The sequence below is a fragment of the Ostrea edulis genome, chromosome 3 (genome assembly GCF_947568905.1).
Source record: "Ostrea edulis chromosome 3, xbOstEdul1.1, whole genome shotgun sequence".
NCBI lineage: Eukaryota > Metazoa > Mollusca > Bivalvia > Ostreida > Ostreidae > Ostrea > Ostrea edulis.
In genome coordinates this window covers 84412428-84427171 of record NC_079166.1, presented here as the reverse complement: position 1 = coordinate 84427171, position 14744 = coordinate 84412428, and the positions used below count along the sequence as shown (strand labels likewise).

At 35.1% G+C, this 14744-nt stretch overlaps 1 protein-coding gene and 1 long non-coding RNA gene across 2 annotated transcripts in view; one reads left to right on the top strand and one right to left on the bottom strand.

Annotated features, from left to right (window-relative positions):
* Positions 1-14744, bottom strand: part of LOC125673012 (uncharacterized) — a 1263960-nt gene that overhangs the window by 608786 nt on the left and 640430 nt on the right. The gene's annotated exons all lie outside the window — the stretch shown is intronic.
* Positions 10865-13747, top strand: LOC130052950 (uncharacterized). The gene is made up of 3 exons (XR_008801329.1): positions 10865-10927; positions 12853-12932; positions 13648-13747. It is a non-coding gene; the product is annotated as an uncharacterized LOC130052950 (long non-coding RNA).

Sequence of the window (14744 nt, the reverse complement as noted above, 5' to 3'; positions counted from 1 at the left end):
CACTGACCGCCCGACTAATCACATATCAACACTGACCGCCTAACTAATCACTTATCAACACTGACTGTCAGACTAATCACCTCTCAACACTGACCACCCGACTAATCACCTCTCAACACTGACCGCCCGACTAATCACCTCTCAATACTGACCGCCCGACTAATCACCTCTCAACACTGACTGTCAGACTAATCACATCTCAACAATGACTGTCAGACTAAGCACCTCTCAACACTGACCGCCCGACTAACCATATGATGTGGTCATTAAATCATATGCCCCAACCATAGCCTCAGTGTGGTCACTGGACCATACACTCCAATCATTTCCTCAGCGTGATCACTGAACCATACACTCCAACCATTTTCTCAGTGCTTGATTAACAGTCCTATCCTCTCTAATTCCAGACTTGCTTTTTGCTTTTTATTTAATTTCATGATCATTATGTATCAAATAAGCAGAAAATTGAACATCGTACTGTATATAAATCAAATATTACATGATTCTGAATATCATCCTGAATTCAATTTCATTAAATCAATGTAAATGTATTGGTTGGTTAGGATTAATTACTCATTTATATCCAAGTCTGTATTTAATTATATTTTGACCATTTGATACAAACCACAGACATTCTATTGTCATGATTATAGTATACAAAACCAAGCTCGATCTCAGATACTTGATCAGTTGGTACAGTAGAACATCATTATTTTATTTTATTTTGAGATATACATGAATAACAGACTTGATATGGGGCCTCCGTGGCCGAGTGGTTAGAGCATTGTGCTCAAAATCACATGGTATCTCACCTCCGGTCAGGTGGGTTCGAATCCTGCTCGCGCTGGTAAGTGAGAAAGTTTCCCAGTTTATAATCGGAAGGTCGGTGGTCTTTTTCCAGATACATTGTATCTGGGTTCTCTCTTCCACCAATAAAACTGGGTACCACCAGATAACTGACAAATTGTTGAGTGTGCTGGAAAACAATCAATCAGACTTGATATTTTACTGTTATACTAATATGTGGTTGTTGTAATAGAACCTTTGCAATAGAAGATATCCAAAATATTGAGGTCACACTGTTCCATGAATCTGATGTTAATGAACACTCGAACACTCTGTAGATATACTGTAAATAAACGATTATTTCACAATTTATCAGCTATGAACTGGTAAGCATTGGCTAATTGTTTTTACCGAGATTGTCATAAAAAAAATCCAAAGGACTGGTTCGCAGCAAGATACATTCGCAATGGTGAGTTTCTCATGAACCTCACAAAAATATCTCGCATGCGAATAAAAGTTTGTTTATAGTAGTTAATTGTTGTAATATATACTTTATTACATATTACTACTACAATCGAGAATGTCTGCTATAATATTGTGTTCAAGGAGGAACAGCATTCTGGTCGAAATCCATTTGTAGTAAAGCTGTGATGTCGAAAAATTTTTGCCTTCTGTTGCAAAATTGAAGTTTTAGTGTAAAATTATAAAGAGAAAATTTCGATTAAAAACTGTTCGGAACTTGAATGCTGGATCTATATTGTCTGATGCCTAAATAATATCATGAATAATTAGATAATGATTAAATGCAAACTCCTAACCCTGACGCCTAACTAGACATGTGATAAATTCTAAAAGGATAAAGAATGTAATTTTTGGTAATTTTGTTTTTGTATATTAAATGATATACTTCTGTTTGTTGTTCCTCCTTAATGTGTAGAATGCTTGCGGTGTATTATCTGGTTATATATCACATGATATGAATGTCTGTGTGTGATTGGCTGCTATTTACAGGTCACCGTCACCTTTAACTCGATCCCTCTCGCCCATGGTCCTGGAAGGGCTCTCATACAGGTAACCATGGTAATGTGTAGTGATGGTGTCTGCAGTCTCTCTTTAACTCACAATTCTAGCAACGGCGGCCGGAATTCACAGATCTGTACTAGTTTGGGCAGTATTCTGGTGGTCTGTTACAGTAAAACAACTGTTACTGGATAGTCAAAAATTCCTCACAGAATTTGTATTTAAGGCATTTCCACCATTCTGTAACATCATAAGATTTTGCAAAGTCAATGATTTAATAATTTTGTGGGAGTCTTTCTTCAATAGTTATCGTAAAAAATCTTGTTAACCATAAGATATTTCAAAAGTCTTAGTTATATATGAATAATCAATTGTATGTTTCAATATATTGAATTCAAGGACAATAACTGTTTTTGTTAGATTTCCTTTACTATACCCCTCGCAACAAGTTTTAGGGGGGGGGGTATACTGGAATCGGGTTGTCCGTCTGTCTGTCCGTCCGTCCGTCCGTCCGTCTGTAGACGCAATGGTTTCCGGGCTCTAAAGCATTATCCTTTCCACCTACCGTCACCATATCATATATATGGACTAGCCATGGGATGAAGATGTTCCCTATCAATTTTGGGGTCAAAAGGTCAAAGGTCAAGCGCACTGGACATCGAAGTAGCAATATGGTTTCCGGGCTCTAAAGCATTATCCTTTCCACCTACAGTCACCATATCATACATATGGACTACCCATGGGATGAAGATGTTCCCTATCGATTTTGGGGTCAAAAGGTCAAGCGCACTGGACATCGAAGTAGCAATATGGTTTCCGGGCTCTAAAGCGTTATCCTTTCCACCTACAGTCACCATATCATACATATGGACTACCCATGGGATGAAGATGTTCCATATCGAATTTGGGGTCAAAAGGTCAAAGGTCACGTGCACTGGACATCAAAGTAGCAATATGGTTTCCATTTAAATTCTTTAACGGCTTTTTTCATCGCACGGAGATGCTGTGTTCCTAGATACCTTTTGGATCATAATACTGAAGTTTTACCTATTACCAACACCCTTTGGAAGATTGGGGTAAGCGGGGGGTATTCTTAGTGAGCATTGCTCACAGTACCTCTTGTTTTTCACAAACATTTTGTATGTTTTTAAAGAAACAGTTTCATGGAATTGTTATGAATACAATTATATCGCTATAACCAGTATTTGTGAAATTTTTGGTAATGCTGTTAAAGGAAAATTGCAATTTTCTCACGTTGATACGAAGTATATTGTGCTAATTAATAATTTTTTTTAATAATACCGCAACATACTTATTTCATAATTTTTATTTGTTATGAAGGTATATTATTTGAAGAATCAACAATCAAATATAAGATTGAACCTATAATTCTAGAGGGGTTGAATTACCTTAAATACAAGTTCATGAGATATGTTTATGATTAAATTCATAGATATTTGGTATTAGTTTAAAAATTACAAACTTGGCTTACAGGTTTGATTGATTGAGTATTGTTTTACGTCCCTTTCAATAATTTTTCATTCATATGGAGACGTCACCACTGCCAGTGAAGGGCTGCAAAATTTAGGCCTATGCTCGGTGCTTATGGCCTTTGAGGAGGGAGGGATCTTTATCGTGCCACACCTGTTGTGACACGAGACCTCAGTTTTTGCGGTCTCATCTGAAGAACTGCCCCATTTAGTTGCCTCTTACGACAAGTAAGGGGGTACTGAGGACCCATTCTAACCCGGATCCCCACAGGATTTTACAGGTTTGGGTCATGCCATTTTAAAAAGAAGGATTTATTTGCTATTGAGATTGAAAATGGGAACATATTGTATTCATTTGCCCTCTCAGTTTAGTCTTCTTAGTTGTTTGATATCAAGCAGAGATGAAGATGATTTTGTGAAACTATGGCCATAAGCACAGTTCAGTTATGATCAAAGTAGCATTGACCTTGGTAAATGACCTTGACCTCTATTGTTTCGATCTTGTATCAAGTCTCTTTTATAAATCAACCGAAACACAGTTTCACAAAACAACTAATTTTAAGTTACATGTAAGCACATTTTGTTTAAGGTTATCCATGAATTTGATCACAACTGAAGGAATATTATATGATGATATGTGATTACTCCATTTACCTGATCAAGATGTAAGGTTCACAGTGGGTGAGAACAGTCAACAATGAATGCTTATTCATCCTAGGCACCTGATCCCACCTCTGGTGCGTTCAGGGGTTCGTGTTTGCCCAACTCTCTATTTTGTTTTGTAGGAGTTATGAGATTGTCAATGATCACTATTCATTATCTTCAACTTTCATGTGATTAAAATCCCATTACAGATTAAAGCATTAAAGTCTTAGACTATTTGTATTCATTATTGTTGTGAAACAAAATTATAGAAGAATAGATGAGATAATTGATAAGGTATGTTTGCTATACTAGACCACCACCATGTTGTTGTATGTACTTTGCCTTTCTGACTCCTGATGTTTCTCTTCATGTAAATATAACAACTAATTTTTTTTCCTCATCAAAGTTTCATTGTGACATTGGTAGTGACATCCACACATCCATCATTCATCTGATATGTTCCTTTATTGATCCAAAATAGCGGTGTTTTTCAATGCAGTCAATTGTTGTCTAATTATGGCAGTTTTTCTGTAAGATATGAAAATTATGATTTAAAATGCATTCCTGTTAATCTTTCATTAAAACCCATCCCAAAATAGATAAATAAAATGTCATCAAACTTCCAATCTTCCAATTTTAAGCCAAATTCTCTTTCTTAACCATGAGAGAGAATCTGGCTGTGATCGTACTCTTTATAAAACTAATATGACTAGGTAACAGCCTTGCATTGTAATCCTGAAACAAAGTACATACAGTGACAAAATAAATCTTCACCAATGGCTGCTTATGCTACATTTTTGCCTTGATAAGACTCTACAATACATTTTATCCGTGATAAGACACCATTAGCTGGCAGCAATACAATCTAGCCTTGGTAAGACTCTTGACCAATTGCTACCTACATGTACAATACATTTCAGCCTTGGTAAGATTCTTGACCAATGGCTGATTACAATACATTCTAGCCTTGGTAAAGCTCTTGATCAATGGCTGGTTACAATACATTTTAACCTTTGAAAGACTTTTCACCAATGGCTGATTACACTGCAAGATTAACAATATTATATTGTAACAAACCTTCTGTCATCCCCATTTCATATGAAAACAAAAGTTACTGTATGAATATTCACATAGAACAAAACAATTATTGTATAAACATTCACATAAAAGAAAACCGTAATTTGTGAATATTCACATTAAACAAGACACTCACATTTACTGTGTAAATATTCACGTAAAACAAACCGGTACTGTGTAAATATTCACATAAAACAAAAAAGTACTGACTGTATGAATATTCACATAAAACAAAACAGCTGCTGTATGAATATTCACATAAAACAAGACAGTTACTGTTACATTCACATAAAACAAAACAGTTACTGTATGAATATACACATAAAAGAAAACAGCTGCTGTATGAATATTCACATAAAAGAAAACCGTAATTTTGTGAATATTCACATAGAACAAGACACTCACAGTTGCTGTGTAAATATTCACATAAAACAAAACAGCTGCTGTATGAATATTCACATAAAAGAAAACCGTAATTTTGTGAATATTCACATAGAACAAGACACTCACAGTTGCTGTGTAAATATTCACATAAAACAAAACAGCTGCTGTATGAATATTCACATAAAACAAAACAGCTGCTGTATGAATATTCACATAAAACTAAACAGGTTATGTATGAATATTCACATTGACTTGATGAAGTTATGTTTGGTCTCCATGAAGTTTATGTTGGTCAATATTTGGTGAATGATGGATATTAACGATCATTTTTGCATTCTAATTTTCTTTGTATTTTATTTCAATTTCTTGTTAATATTCAAGTTCTTTCTCTTTAACACAATATACCTGTAACAGTAGTTAATTATTATTTTTTTTAAAATTAGTGTAATTTTGACTGATGATTATAACATGCTTCAGATTGTCTAATGTATATGTGTAATGTCGTTATCAGTTATATGTTGTTATGGCCAAATTGAATTGTACAAAGTTGTAAACTGCATGAATGAAGAGAAAAGGGCAGAGTTCATTGTTAAGGCCTGATACTGTTATTGATCATTAAAAAAAGGAAATTAAAATTTATAATGTTTATTAATCTAACATATCTATCAGACAGCAGGCCAAGGGTTAATATCTGTCCTCATAGTGTGTAATCAACAGCGTAATCATTGACCATGAAATGATATTTTACTATATATTTGATTAGACATACATGTAAATGGAAAGCTGTTGAATCTTATTCAGTGTGAGAGGTACTGCATTAACTTAATACGTACTATATCGCATTGGATGTCAATTTCATAACCTTTGCCATTTTGATAACCTGTATTTGACCTTCAGCTTTCAGTGACCTCCAAACATTTGAATAGCCTTGCCTTATGTAGTTTGATCTTTGTTCTATGACCTTCTTTATGTGGAGAGATCTTTCATATATGATTGTGTTTGTTGACCAGTGACCTTTATTGGGATGTGGTTTCACCCCTCCCCTTTAGAATCTGATAAGGGGTCGCCCAGGTGGCAAGTGGGACTTTGGAGGGGACAGCATTTATTAAAGATCATTGATGTCATCAATGGCAATTTGAAATGTTTGATATAAATTTATTTTATATCTTTTGTAATACGTGAAACTGAGAATATGTGTTTCAGTGGCATTTATGTGCGACCAGAATGAATTATTTCAGTGTTTCTATCTATGTCTGTATGCTACATATTTAATTTGTTGTATTTCTTGCCAATTCTACACTAGTCACATTTTAGTTATTTCAGGTATTGAATGAGTTGTTGGGCTTTCCGCTTTGGTATTCTGACTTGCACTGCGATCTATCTCTTAATCAGGGATATTAAATTTCAGAACTTAAAGAGTCCAACAAACTGAAAATCTGACGACACATCGGTGTGTTTGTTTTGTTTCAGTTCGGACGCAGGGAGCTCTGGGCTGTCTGGGAGCTCCAGCATGATGAATTTATCGCCAGACATCGGGGAGATGGATCACAACTCCCATGATTCTTCAGGACATGGCGGATTTTATCTCCTGAGGACATTGAACAGGTATGTTTTGATAGAACACACGACATGGAACAGGTATGTCTTGATAGAACACACGACATGGAACAGGTATGTCTTGATAGAACACACGACATGGAACAGGTATGTCTTGATAGAACACACGACATGGAACAGGTATGTCTTGATAGAACACACGACATGGAACAGGTATGTCTTGATAGAACACACGACATGGAACAGATGTGTCTTGATAGAACACACGACATGGAACAGGTATGTTTTGATAGAACACACGACATGGAACAGGTATGTCTTGATAACACACGACATAGAACAGGTATGTCTTGATAGAACACACGACATGGAACAGGTATGTTTTGATAGAACACACGACATGGAACAGGTATGTCTTGATAGAACACACGACATGGAACAGGTATGTTTTGATAGAACACACGACATGGAACAGGTATGTCTTGATAGAACACACGACATGGAACAGGTATGTTTTGATAGAACACACGACATGGAACAGGTATGTCTTGATAGAACACACGACATGGAACAGGTATGTCTTCATAGAACACACGACATGGAGCAGGTATGTCTTCATAGAACAGACGACATGGAACAGGTATGTTTTGATAGAACACACGACATGGAACAGGTATGTCTTGATAGAACACACGACATGGAACAGGTATGTTTTGATAGAACACACGACATGGAACAGGTATGTCTTGATAGAACACACGACATGGAACAGGTATGTCTTCATAGAACACACGACATGGAGCAGGTATGTCTTCATAGAACAGACGACATGGAACAGGTATGTCTTCATAAAACATACGACCGGTAACTCTGAAGTGATGTGTGTAGCATGAAGACAGGGAATTGTAACATTGTAACATGTGGTAGTCTTGTATACCTGATCTTCGTACTAGCGTTGACTAGTACCTGGGTCTGGGTTAAATCTTTAGTTACCTGATCTTTGCACTAGCATTGGTTGCTAGCTGGGTTAATCCTTTAGATACCTGACCTTGTACTAGCATCGGCTACTAGCTGGGTTACATGTATTCTTTAGATACCTGACCTTCATACTAGCGTTGACTACTAGCTGGGTCTGGGTTGCATGTAACCTTTTAGATACTTGACCTTCATACTAGCATTGACTACTAGCTGGATCTGGGTTAACTCTTTAGATATCCTGACTATCGTACTAGTGTTGGCTACTAGCTGGGTCTGGGTTAACCCTTTAGATACTTGACTTTCATACTAACATTGGCTACTAGCTAGGTCTGGGTTAACCCTTTAGATACCTGACTATCGTACTAGCGTTGGCTACTAGCTGGGTTAACCCTTTAGATACTTGACTATCGTACTAGTGTTGGCTACTAGCTGGGTCTGGGTTAACCCTTTAGATACTTGACTTTCAAACTAACATTGGCTATTAGCTGGGTCTGGGTTAACCCTTTAGATACCTGACTTTCGTACTAGCGTTGGCTACTAGCTGGGTTAACCCTTTAGATACCTGACTTTCGTACTAGCGTTGGCTACTAGCTGGGTTCACCCTATAGATACCTGACTTTCGTACTACCGTTGTCTACTAGCTGGGTTAACCCTTTAGATACCCTGTTTTTCGTACTAGCGTTGTCTACTAGCTGGGTTAACCCTTTAGATACCTGACTTTCGTACTAGCGTTGGCTACTAGCTGGGTCTGGGTTAACCCTTTATCTTGATTGGTTGAGTGCTGAATTGTTGTGTTCAATGTCTCAGGTCTAATTCTCAACTAAGGCAACACAATCTCTGTTACATTTGTACAGGAAATGTCAATCCTGTTGTAAAATAATATTCATTTACTGTGTGCTACAAATAGAATATTCATTCACTGTGTGCTGCAAATAGACTATTCATTCACTGAGTGCTACCAATAGAATATTCATTCAATGTGCGCTACAAACAGAATATTCATTCACTGTGCTACAAATAGAATATTCATTCACTGTGTGCTGCAAATAGACTATTCATTCACTGAGTGCTACCAATAGAATATTCATTCAATGTGCGCTACAAACAGAATATTCATTCACTGTGCTACAAATAAAATATGCATTCACTTCGTGGTACAAATAGAATATTCATTCATTGTGTGCTACAAATAGAACATTCATTCACTGTGCTACAAATAGAATATACATTCACTCTGTGCTACAAATAAAATATGCATTCACTTCGTGGTACAAATAGAATATTCATTTACTGTGTGCTACAAATAGAATATTCATTTTCTGTGTGCTACAGATAGAATATTCATTCATTTTGTGCTACCAATAGAATATTCATTCACTGTGCTACAAATAGAATATTCATTCACCATGTGCTACAAACATAATATGCATTCACTGTGTGCTACAAACAGAATATTCATTCACTGTGCTACAAATAAAATATTCATTCACTTAGTGGTACAAATAGAATATTCATTTACTGTGTACTACAAATAGAATATTCATTCTCTGTGTGCTACAGATTGAGTCTTTATGCACTGTTTGGTATGATTTGAATATCATCCTTTTAGATCTTTCATGTGACAGATCTGTAACATGACATTCACCTTTTACACATTGCATTTAATAGATCTGTAACATGACATTCACCCTTTACACATTTCATTTAACAGATCTGTAACATGACCTTCACCTTTTACATATTTCATTTCATTTAATAGATCTGTAACATGACCTTCACCTTTTTAGATCTGTGATACATGGCTGAATTTCCTCCATAAGGATGCTACAATCTCCAATCCCAAACTCTCGGTGGTGAGTAGGTTTTTTTGTTTTTGTTTTTGTTTTGTTGTAAAAGGATGACTCTTTAATATATAGTTTCTTAAATTGAATTTAAGAAGATAATATCTCCTTTTTCTGTCTGAAGAAAATGTTGATAAATGATAGTAATTTGATAATTCGAGCCCGATGCTTCCTTTGCATTCAGATTCCTTGATCTGAGAGCTAATGTGTAGGACTGTTTATTAAAAGTTTAGATACAGCTAAAAGTATTGTTTTTGAGAGTAGGTGACTTTGACCTTGAACCTCAACATGTTGAATTGTTACAATGCATTTTACTTGGCATACACTTCAGATAGCTCAAATTAAGACATTGTATTTCCCGGATTCCTATGTATTTGTGAGATGCTGTGGAATCATTAGAATTCGTGGTGGCTCAATTTTCGTGGAATTCGTGGGTACCCCTCACCCACGAATTTACATCCCCAACGAATAAAGACAACTATACATCCCAGAGTTATCTTTTTTACAAATATATAAATCCCCACGAACCCGTAAAAATTCAGCAATCCACGAAAATTGGCTCCATGAATTTAAATGATTTTACAGTAAATAGTATTTTATTAACTGGATTCCTATGTATTTGTGAGATAAACATGATCATATTCACTGAATTTCACTGTATATGTGAAATAAACAGCATTATATTAAGTGGATTCCACTGTATTTGTGAGATAAACAGCATTATATTAACTGGATTCCATTGTATTTGTGAGATAAACAACATTGTATTAACTGGGTTCCACTGTATTTGTGAGATAAACAGCATTATATTAATTATATTGCACTGTATCTGTGAGATAAACAGCATTATATTAATTGGATTGCACTGTATTTGTGAGATAACAACATTATATTAATTGGGTTGTACTGTATTTGTGAGATAAACAGCGTTATATTAACTGGATTCCACTGTATTTGTGAGATAAACAGCATTGTATTAACCAGATCCCTCTGTATTTGTGAGATAAACAGCATGTCCATATGATATTTCTCGGTTTGCTAATATGAGATTTTTTCTTTTCTTTCAGGAACACTTGAGATGGTTGTTCGTCTGTTTAAAGAACTATATTTCAGACCCGAACTGTAAGCACTGCATCAAGGAAACACTAGGTATATATACATAGTCTTGTAAATGAGAAAGACACATCACCCCATTTGTCTATAAAAACAATTCCCTATAATTATCCTCATTAATCTGCATGTATTTTAGTGTTTGGTGTTGGTTTTTTGGTTTATTTTTAAAAAAAAAATTGTGGGTTGCTTTATGAATTCTTTGGAATGTTTAAGGTAAATCCATACTCACAGTTTTATCTGATACAAGTTTAAAAAGTGTATTTAATTCCATTAATTAGAGTTAAAACTAACCAATTATCAAATAAAATACATAGGTCATCAAACTTTTTAAGATGCGAAATGCACATAAACAGAATCATATATCACCATCAGAAAATCGCAGTTTTCCTTAAACAGTGTTATAAAAATTTCATACAAATTGGTTATGACAATATGATAGCATTCATAACAATTTCATGAAACTGTATCTTCACAAAAATATTCAAAATGTCTGTAAAAAATAAAGGAAATCTATCGCACAATAGACTCCATAGAGCAATTAATAAAAACAGAGTTATTGCCCTTGGATTCAATATTTTAAAACATATCATTGATTATTCATCTATAACTTTTTTACAATACTTATCAGATAAGACTTCGACAAAATTTATGTTCCTATCATGCATAACTCTAAATAAATCATTGATTTTGCCTTGATGACATCACAGGAGGGTGGAATTATTTTAAAGCTGTTTTAGTTGTAATAACTTATATAAGTAATGTTCAAGTGATGGTTATTGATGGCCATATGTTCTTATATCATGTTAAATTTTATGATCAAAGTATATCCTATAGACATCTTGTCATGTAACTGAATAAGGAGTTCAGAGGTCAAGGGTCAAGGTACAACAGAGCTTCAATCTAAGTTTCATATATTTTTATTGTGACACAATACCTTAAAATTTAGTGTCCTCATATAGTTTTCATATTCTACAAAAATGTAGTTGTTCATTAGAATATCAAGAATTTTGAGATACAAATTAATTATGAACGTTTTGCCTGTTTGTTCTTGATCACTTTCATTGTGATGTGATATCATTAGAATAACAATTTTGAGATACATATTTATTATGGGCATCTGCACATTTGTTTGTTCTTCATCTCTGCCGTTGTGACTCGATACCTTGAACATTTTTCAACAAAAAGCTTTTTTATTGTGTACAATTTGAAAGGTAGTTGACCATTAAAGAAAAGTACCTATAGTTTTTTGAGGGTCATATGGTCAAAGGTCAAGGTCACAGCAGATCATTCCACCAAGTTTACTACACTTAGAGGTTTTATATCTTATGCAAACTTCTAATAAATGAGTTTTCTGTGTACCTATATCCTAACATGGACAAATTAATTCTGTCATCCTTATTTACTCGATTGTTTTCTGTGATGTGTCATTAAGGGGGTTGTGACTGAATATTTGATGTTTTATACGATGTGTCATTAAGGGTGTTGTGACTTTAAATTTGATGTTTTATATGATGTGACATTAAGGGGGTTGTGACTGTATATTTGATGTTTTATATGATGTGTCAGTAAGGGGGTTGTGACTGTATATTTGATTGTTTTCTGTGAGGTGTCATTAAAGGGGTTGTGACTGTATATTTGATTTTCTGTGAGGTGTCATTAAGGGGGTTCTGACTGTATATTTGATGTTTTATATGATGTGTCATTAAGGGGGTTGTGACTGTATATTTGATGTTTTATATGATGTGTCATTAAGGGGGTTGTGACTGTATATTTGATTGTTTTCTGTGAGGTGTCATTAAAGGGGTTGTGACTGTATATTTGATTTTCTGTGAGGTGTCATTAAGGGGGTTCTGACTGTATATTTGATGTTTTATATGATGTGTCATTAAGGGGGTTGTGACTGTATATCTGATTGTTTTTTATGATGTGTCATTAAGGGGGTTGTGACTGTATATTTTCAGAACAACTCCGTCAAGCCATGGATTTTGATGCAGCAGCGATGATGGAAATACAACTAGCTCTTTATGTATTCCACGAAGCTGTAAGTGTGCTCATTGTCATCATGTTGTGTGAATTGTCATCACATTGTGTGAATTGTCACATTGTGTGAATTGTCATGTGTGAATTGTCATCACATTGTGTGAATTGTCATCACGTTGTGTGAATTGTCATCACATTGTGTGAATTGTCACGTTGTGTGAATTGTCATCACATTGTGTGAATTGTCATCACATTGTGTGAATTGTCACATTGTGTGAATTGTCATCACATTGTGTAAATCGTCACGTTGTGTGAATTGTCATCATGTTGTGTGAATTGTCATCACATTGTGTGAATTGTCACATTGTTTGAATTGTCATCACATTGTGTGAATTGTCACATTATGTGAATAGTCACATTGTGTGAATTGTCAGATGTGAATTGTCACATTGTTGTAGGAAGAACCTCTAGATTACAATTTTGTTATCAGAGATATTATCAATCTTCTCATTTTTTTGTAGGAAATATTACATAATCAATCCTTCTAGTGTTGTGAGAAGAATTTGTAAATTACTTGTCTTTTATGAAAGTTAGTCATTTTACTGAATCCAGGCTTATCCTCACCTTTTTCATTCAATGAATTGTAATTTTAATGTGGGTCATTATGGATATTTTATCGTATATTTTTATTGTATCATTGCTTAATATTTGTGGATTTTATTTTGATCATTTAGATTGAGATTGTGTGAGTTGAATTTTAATTCTTTGAATTTCAGGTCAGTAAGCATTTGAAGAGTCACAGCATTCAGCCTCACTGGATGTTTGCCCTGGACAATTTACTTCGGGGGGCGGTGACAGAAGCCATCATGATCTTATCTCCTGGTCAGTCACACATCTTTAAAGTCAGAAGTCATTATATGTAACATGTCAGAAAGATTAAAGGGAAAGGCAACCCTAACCACATTGTTCTTTTTATACGCCCATCTTAAGACGGGACGTATTATGGTATGGCGTTCATGTCCATCCGTCTGTCCGTCCGTCTGTTAGCTTTTTCATGTCCGACCCGTAACTTAAATACTACAAGGCCTAGAATCATCAAACTTTGTCTGTAGATACATCTTGGGTAGAAGGTGTGTCGCACATTAAAACTAGGTCACTGTGACTTTTCATTAAGAAGATATCCGTCTGTCCGTCCGTCTGTTAGCTTTTTCGTGTCCGACCCGTAACTTAAATACTACAAGGCCTAGAATCATCAAACTTTGTCTGTAGATACATCTTGGGTAGAAGGTGTGTCGCACATTAAAACCAGGTCACTGTGACTTTTCATTAAGAAGATATGGCCATATATGGCAAAAACTTGTCCAGCTCATAACTTGAAAACTATTAGACCTAGAATCACCAAAATTGGTCAACTAATGCATCTTAGGTAGAAGGTGTGTTGCATCCTACTTTAAGGTCACTGTGACATTTAATTAAGGGGATATAAAAAAAATGTTTTAATGGGTACAATATATACTGTTAACAATATGTGACGGGCGTATCATGTGCCGTGGCGGTGCACTTTTTATGAATAAAGTATTACTTACTGATATTGTAAATGACAGTGTTTAACAACAAAAATCTTTGCTAAACAGTTAAATCAATATAAATCTATCATATATTTTAAATTACCCGCCGCTAAGAGAGCGACCATTGAAGTTTAATTCATGACATTACACCGTCAGTTCCGGTTTATTTCACAGCAGCACTATAAATATGACAAATCACGAACAGAGGCGTATAGATTTCAGCCCGTTCTTTCGCAAGAAGAAATTAAGAAAACGAAGACGTTTTATTGAGTCGCAGACCAGACAGACAGTACACATTCTTCATA